We start from the raw sequence: 8,137 nt of genomic DNA on the forward strand, positions 1-8,137 counted from the left end.
GGGGCCAGCGCTCCACACGTGCGGGAGGGAGGGGGGCGGAGGAGCCCTTTGTTCTCGCGCTACGTGCGGGGAGGGGGAGTTTCAAGCGTCCCCCCTGCACTGGCCCCGCTCCTCGCCGGCCCTGGACGCGCGCAGGGAGAGGAGAGGGGCTGGGGGCGCGGCGGGGAGCCTTGAGACTGTCATTTGCGTCACGAAGGGAAGGGGCGGGGGAAGGGCTGCCCTTGCTCGGCGCTGCCGAGTTTGAATCAGTTCGAAAGTGGGAGCTGTAACGGTTTTAACCGTCGTGCCTCAGCGGCGCGCGCGGGAGGGGTACGAGCGGGGGGCGGGCTTGGCTGGGCTGGGCTGCCCGTGTGCCCGCAGCGCATTCTGCCCGCCTGTTGCGACCCGAGCGGCCCCACCGGCGCCGCTCCTGCTGCTGCCCTTTCCCCGCGGTCTCAGCCCCAGCTCACTGAAGGCCCCGCCCCGGCTGACACCTGCCGGGAGCCGGCCTCGGGGACCAGTCTCAAGCCCAGTTCAACACCGTCCCTAGCGCAGAGCGGGGCCGGGAGCAGCCTGGGGTCCGCCCCCCTCCCTTTCCCAAAGCCCCTTCGCATCCTCGGTGGCATTTTTCTCCACATCCAAGGTGGCAGTGCAGCCCCATGACAGTCGCAAAATTCTCAACAGGCCCCTTGTTTGCTAATAAAAATGTTGACAAAACCTCAAGCAGCTTGCTGCACTTAACAGGACACCGCACTGTGCATCACAGCTTTTATCTAGGGCTTTTAGTAATTCCCCATCTTGCAGCATTACCCAAAACCTAATGCCATGGCCATCAACCTTCCTCTCAGGCCTCTAATTTGTGGGCTGCTGTCAATTTGGTCCTCGCCGCACCATCAAGTGAAGGTCATGCTTAAAGTTTTCCTGTTCCTTTTCCTTCATCATCTCTACAAAAAGGCCATCCTGTCCATTTACACGGCCTTCTCACTCAGGCTGTCATCATCCCACACTCTTGCCTACTACCGAAGCCTTTTCCCTGGCCCTCTCAAGAAAAAGGTTTTTTTCCCCACTCATGCCAGTTCAAAACTACGGTAAATATGATTTTACCAGCTCAGCACTTAGGCCGTTTCACCTTTTTTACATCCCTCTACCAGCTCAACTCTATTAAATGGACCACGCAAAAGCCACTTGTCAGCATTTTCACGGTTATTCATAGCCCATCCCCATATTACCGGTTAGCTCTTTGTCGTTGTCAGACCTCAGCTCCCAAGACTCATTGGCCTGGTTTCATTGGCAGCGTTTCCTGTTAAATTTCATGTTACATTCTCAGTCAGAAATCTGCATGCTTTCTCCTAGGCTGTAACTCAGGCTTAGAAGAGGCTCCTCTGAGTTCTTCAAGTCTTTTCTGAAAACTGTCTTCTGCCATTATGCCTAAAAATATCATTTAGGCAAATAGGCATGCTGAAATCACTGCCTATTGCTGACGGGGATCATTTCCTTGTACTTCTGCATCTGTTTATCTGTATTTATCTGTTGTCGCATCTTATATTGGAGGTTCTTTGGTGTCAGAGAGCCAGGTGTTGGCGTTGTGTTTGTACCACACTTAGCACAAGGGATCCCGAATATGATTGAGGCTCATTGGTCCTGCCATAATGTATTTATCTGTAAAAATGACAGCCACATTCAAACAACCATGAGTCACCCCTCTCCCAAATAATTACATCAGTGAAACACCATTTTTTCAATAATACATTCTGGGTGCTTTTTGTTTTCCCATTGCTGAATCTTTAGGGTTCACTTCAAATTTACAACCTTTCCCCAGCAACTACAAAGACTAGAAATGTATTTGTCTCTTAATTTCAGCAGCCTGTGTTGAAACAAAAATCTAAAATATCACAAGACTTAAAATCTTCTGACCTGATAGAACTACAGCTCTCTCTCCTTTGTTTTCTGATCCTGACATTGAGTCAATGTTAATAGTTCTTTTTTATTGTAACGTCTTCCTTTGCAAATAAAGAAACATAGCAGTTACAAATTCTATCCCTTTCTGAATTCCAGCAGAAAAAAAATGATAATTTCAAAAGATTCCCGTTTGTGATTGTATTTACCAAAATTGGCACATTTCTAAAATGTGATCTATTGATCAAATCTGGATATAAGGCTATTTAAAACTACCCCAAAATGGCTGCCAAATTTAAGATGGCCACCCAGTTCTTTGCTATTGAGAATTTGAGACCATTAGTTTGTTTTCAGTGAGGAAGCATAAAATAGTCCTAACAAATAATGTTAAAAATAATTTATTGTAATTGGTTTAGTTAATTGCATTACTGAGAAATTAATATTAAACTGTTGACAGATCCTCATCTCAGATGTCTGCACTTCAATGGAAAGTTGTTTGTGCCTGTAACTGTGGGCACGTCTACAGGTACAATTAATGTGAATGAATAAACTCTGGTGCAATGTGAGCCAGAGCAAACTAATACTGACGGCACTGTCTACACATGCAGTTAAGCGCAGTAATTTTCTCCACTGTTGGATAGTACCTCTGTCTGACAGGACTATCCAGCGGCTCTGTAAATTAGTCTACACTGGCCCAATCGCTGTGCATATTTAGACAATGACACTTTACTGCACAGTAAAGCACATGTAGATGCATCCTGTTTGGAGTTATCTAGTGCCAATTAGGAAATCAAAGATCAAACGCACTGAAAGGACTGTTTTGTTTTGTTTTTTTTGGGGGGGGGGGAAGAAATACTCTTTCCATTTTAGTTGAATTGTGTTGCCTTGATGTGTAAGATCTAATCAGAAAATAACTCTTAAAAAGCAGACTGTCTGATCATCAGTCTTCTGCAAACAGCCCGAGTGTTGGCAGTTGTTTGTTCTGCTCCAAGGTGTTTAAAGTTGCAAAGCGCTGCTTGTAGACTTTCCATTCTCACTGAGCAAAACCACCCAAGTGGCTTTCTGTTTCTGACTTATTTTCATAATGGAAGAATGTCTTTTTAACTAAATGTGCTTCTCCAAGAAAGCCAAAGAAGATGTCAGTTACAAAAGATATAATTCATAATTTATAGAATATCATTTGAATGATTAAATTGGTATTTTGCAAAGTTATTTTATGCATTTTAGTATATTTCTTGATGAGACCGTCTAAATTAAAGCATTTGAAAATCATGTTAATGTTCAAAATGTTTAAATTACATAACAATGGAAACAAAATCCAAGTCAGAAAAAAAATCTGATTTGGATAGTATACATTTCTTTAGATTATTCTAAACATTTTTATTTCTTTATTCGTCATTTTCCTGGTTTGCTTCTGTTTCCTTTGACAAAATCATATGAACTTTGATAGAAGCAGGATTGGGTCCAACCCACCAGTGAAACATGCCTGTTTTTTGATGCATGACTCAAGTATTACATAAAGAATTTGCAGAATTAATTATTTGCAGAATTATTTATTTGCAGAATTATTGAATTGTTATATCCTATGAGTCAGACATCTCAGCACTGCATTTAGCCTTACAAACATTTTAAAATGCCAGAAATGCAAGCAATTCTGATAATTTATATAGGGGCAAACTAACAGCATGTCTTTGTTTATTCTTAAATTACAGGCATCTCCTGGAGAAGGGGATACAATAGTGTAAACAAAATTAAATCAAACACTGGTAGGCTCAAAGTAGAACTATGTTTTTTAAATGTGAAGAAAGTTTTGTTTTTTGTTTTTTTAACAAATATGGGCTTCTGATTGTCCCTCTAATGAATTCACTACCAATTTCTGCAGTAAAGGGCCTCTGATAGTATCCCTGTCTGGAGGAGCCAGGCAGAATCCCTTTAGTTTGAAAGATTCCACTTTTTTTGAGGCAGGCCTAGAACACTTGTTGATTGGATGTCATACAGGGCTTCCTGCTTGGCTAGCAGTGAGTACAGTATGTGTGAGCCAACTCCACCCCTATTGCCTGACATCAGGATTATTGGTAGCTGATGCTATGGCTATGCTATAGGAAGTACACAAATGTTTAAATTTATGCCTTGTCAGCTATTTCACAGCTGTCCTCTCTACTTTGAGACATGGCTGCAGCTAGTAACAAAGTAGAGGTTTTTTGGGGGGTGTGGGTCTGTAATGTGGCATAATTTAGTACATTTTAAGCATTAGTTCGTTATATATGACTGAAATTCACCGGGTCCAGTCCTGCTTCTATTAATTAAATTAGAGAGGGAATAAGTACATTTTGGAATTTATCAAAGGACCAGTAGTCCTTTTTCTTTATATGGACCAACACTCTCAGAACATATGGAATAATCAAATTATTTGTTATAGCAGGCAGACAATGGGTGTGAGCTATTTAAATAAGACACTCTGCAGATCTATAGTGGCAGCTGTAGCTTAGACACACCGGTTCTTCCCTTCATAATACTGCTGTGCACATTTTCCAATACGCAGGACTTCAAGCATATGAAATTTTATGACTCTACAAGAAGATCTTACCTGTGAAGTAACTGGTTACTTTTTTGGAAAGTGGTGTCATATTATCCTATGAAATCAATAAACTATCAATGATAACTTTAACAATGAGATTTCATGATCCAGATACTGCATTCAAATGCATGTAAATTCAGTGAGACTGTATATATAAAAATGTCTGTTCTATATCTTCATCAGACCACCAACAGCAACAGCTAATCTGGTCCAGTGCTCCCATATTTTAAACACATTCAATTGGCTGTTTATAATTAATTATTTTTCAGAATGATTGATTTAATTATGTTTGCTCACTGTAGTAATTTTAATTGGGAATGTTATAATTCACCACGTGAATATCAACTTTGTTTAAAATAACATTCCTTTTTAAATGTTTTTCCATTAACATTTTAATGCTACTTTTATAATTTTCACAGAAAAAATGCAACCTTATAAACAATTTTGAAAGTTATTTCAGTCTTCTATGTTTTCTTTAGATCTTACTTTAGTAATCAAAATGATACAGATATATATTTTCTATACACATAGGGCAAGCATGCTTTTAGTCGCACTGACCTTTAGTTTAGATTTAGTGAACAAAAACCAAGAAAACCAAAGTCTCCATGAAATAGACAGTGTGCTCACAACCTGAATCAAATATTGTATTTTGAGCATAAAACACTAGTGTAAAATCTGGGAATGTAAATCACAGCTAGAAATTTAAATGTAGACCTATCCATGACCTGGAGGTGTTGAAAGCAGAATTCAAGATTTTAAAAGTTCAGTATGTAACAAGAAAAAAAGGTACAACAAGAACAACACAGATAAATACACTACTGGGCCTTTAGCTATCATAATATAGGGCTAATATATCAAAATGCTCACACTTCCTTACAGTTCATGGCCTTCTTGTCTCATGCTGCAGCTGCCATCACATGCAGCTAGTTCTTAGCTTTCCAATTATATTAGTTTCATCCCCTATTGACATACAAACTATCAGACATTTAACTGATTATTTGTCTCATGCCTTCATACAGAATATTCACTAGACAAAGATGCCTTCCGGATTATTGGTCAGTTCACCTCCCACAGAGCTTGCAAGACAGCATTTTACTACAAAACATCCTGTTTCAGGAAAATGGTTGTATGACACACAAGAGTGGAACTGATAGCAGCACAAAGATTTAAAATCTAATGATATGACACTAAAGATAATACCGTACATGATAATATCTTTTTTGTTTAAAATGGAGAGGTTTGAAGAAAAACTTCTTTGTTTCTGATATCAGAAGCTCTGTCTTGTGGAAAAAGCAGTGTAGCTAATTTCTCTTTAAAATTAATATTATTAACATTTATTCTCCTATCAGATAGAAGAAATTTTCTTCTATCTGATAGAAGAAGAAGACAAAGACAATGAAGAAGAAGATTATTAACATTTAAAGTAGTAAATTTTACTCTATGGAATCGTGCATTTCAGGTTGCAAAGTCAGCTGTTAAAGAGAAAAACTGACTCTTCTGCAATGTCTCATGTAAGTGGCCATTAGGTAACAAAATTTAATGGTGCCTGTATAACTAATTAAAGACTTGTAAAGATGAATGTAGTTATAAAACCTCTCTTTGTTTGTCCATTACCTGCCCTCTGTATGCATTCTCCTCACATCTAGTTACCCTCCTACTTTTGTATGTATTTTCCCTGTGTGTACTGTTTCACCTTTGGCTTCCTCCTTAAAACCTGAACCTCCTTTTTTTCTCCTTTTGTTTACCTATGTCTAATCTCTTCTTTTTTCTGTAATGGCATATATTTATAGCCTAGGTTTGTCTAGTCTTGACAGTCTAAAATGGTAAAGAAGTTTTAGTAGCTACATTCTCCCTACATACTTTTTATAATATGTAATCCAAATAGTTTATTTATGTCCTCACAAATCCAAAGACTAATGATCATTTAAACCTAATGCAAATATGGCTTTACAGCATACCTGATGAAGTAGAAAAATTCAAATTGCAATGATTAAGTTAGTCAAAAGCCACAGGTTTAAAGTTAATTTAATATTTGGCAAACTGTTAAATTCTCTGTTAAGTATAATAAAAATAACATCAACATATAATACACTAATAATATAATATAATACTGTTAAGTACTACATATACTTTTCAGGTGCAGGTGTTCTTTAAATCAGCGGTCATGTTAGGATATTGGTCTTCCAACATCCATCCATAAAAATAAACTCTGTCCCCAGTACTTCTTCACAATTAGATGCCTCTCCCGAAAAAAGGTATCAATGTTCAAAATATGACTGAGAGTGTCTTCTGGGCTAGTATTGAATATGTCAATAGCCCATACTAGGCTCCTTCTGTCTGACCTTTTTGGTTTTGAGGAATAAAACATGGTGCTATACGTTCATCACCTGTGGCACTAAAATGAAATGTGATTCACTATAAATTATGCATGTTTCTTAATGACAAATTAAATATTTTCAAATATTTTCTTAATATTTTCATTTATTTTCACTAATGCATTGTCTACTGTTGACTTAACTCTTCACTAGGAAAAGAGGTGTATTATTACTTAATGGGTGTACCTACATGTGTGCTTTAATGCATAGTAGCCTATTTTAATGCGCATAAAACAGCACTAAAAAAACCATGGGCATTCATACACATACTTTGTCGTCCTGTGATGCCGGAGATCCGCTGCTTTGGAGCAGACTCAATTAATTGAAAATGGCGGTGGTGCGCTTTTCAACTAAAACACCTCTGATGTGTTTTAGTTCAAAAGCACACCACCCCATTTTCTCAGAGCTGACTTACATTTTGCCACTTATACAGTTGCAAGTGTTGCGGTGCCAGGTGCTTTTCAAAGCGCCCGGTGCTGCGGTGCTTACATGTGTAAAAATACGCCATGCTATTTAGTTAATGCACATTAAAATAGGCTAATGTGCATTAAGCATCACTTAAAAACTGTTGGCACTTATACACGTGACAGACCTCTGCTCCAACACATGCTAATTAGCACCCATCTAACCAGACTCAGTTAATCCAGTCTGCTGTGAATCTGCTGACCATGCTAATTATCGCTCTCCAGCAGCTTAATTACAACTTTTCAAGTTACAGTGAACCAACATTAAGACAATGTTAAGACATTTATAAATTGACACCCTGTTTCAACCTTCCAACCTGGGTTTCAACTTTACAATGCTGGAAACAGCTGCATCCAGCTGGTAAGTATGGTGTGGGGGAAGGATAGGGGGAAGGGAAGGCATGTTGGGGGGGACAGATCAAAGCCCTCCATGGTGTGGGAGGGGCTGGGGCTGGGGCAAGTTGCTCATCTGGTGGCTCCCAACGCTCATCCAGAAGCGTGTGCCCCTAGATCGGGCCGAGCGGTGCTGGGGCTGTGCCAGGCTGCACTCTGGGTGGGTGGCAGGGTCTATGGGGGTGCTACGGCCCCCCATAGCCTCTGCTCTGCTGCCGCCCCATCCCGCCCTGTCCCACCCCGCTGCCCGCCCCAATCCAAGGGCACACCCCCACATGCTCTGCTGCCATTCACCCGGCCAGGGCAGGTCGGGCGCGGGACAGAGCCATGGGTTGTCGGCAGGGGGCAGTGCTTGCTGCTGCACACCACTTGTCCAGAGGCAGCGGAGCAGCCCCTTCCACACCTGTCGCACCCTGCTTCACCCTGGCTGGCAAGCGGCAGGAGGGCATAGC

Source organism: Gavialis gangeticus, unplaced genomic scaffold (assembly GCF_001723915.1).
Source record: "Gavialis gangeticus isolate Ggan-Ray unplaced genomic scaffold, GavGan_comp1, whole genome shotgun sequence".
NCBI classification, from domain to species: Eukaryota; Metazoa; Chordata; order Crocodylia; family Gavialidae; genus Gavialis; species Gavialis gangeticus.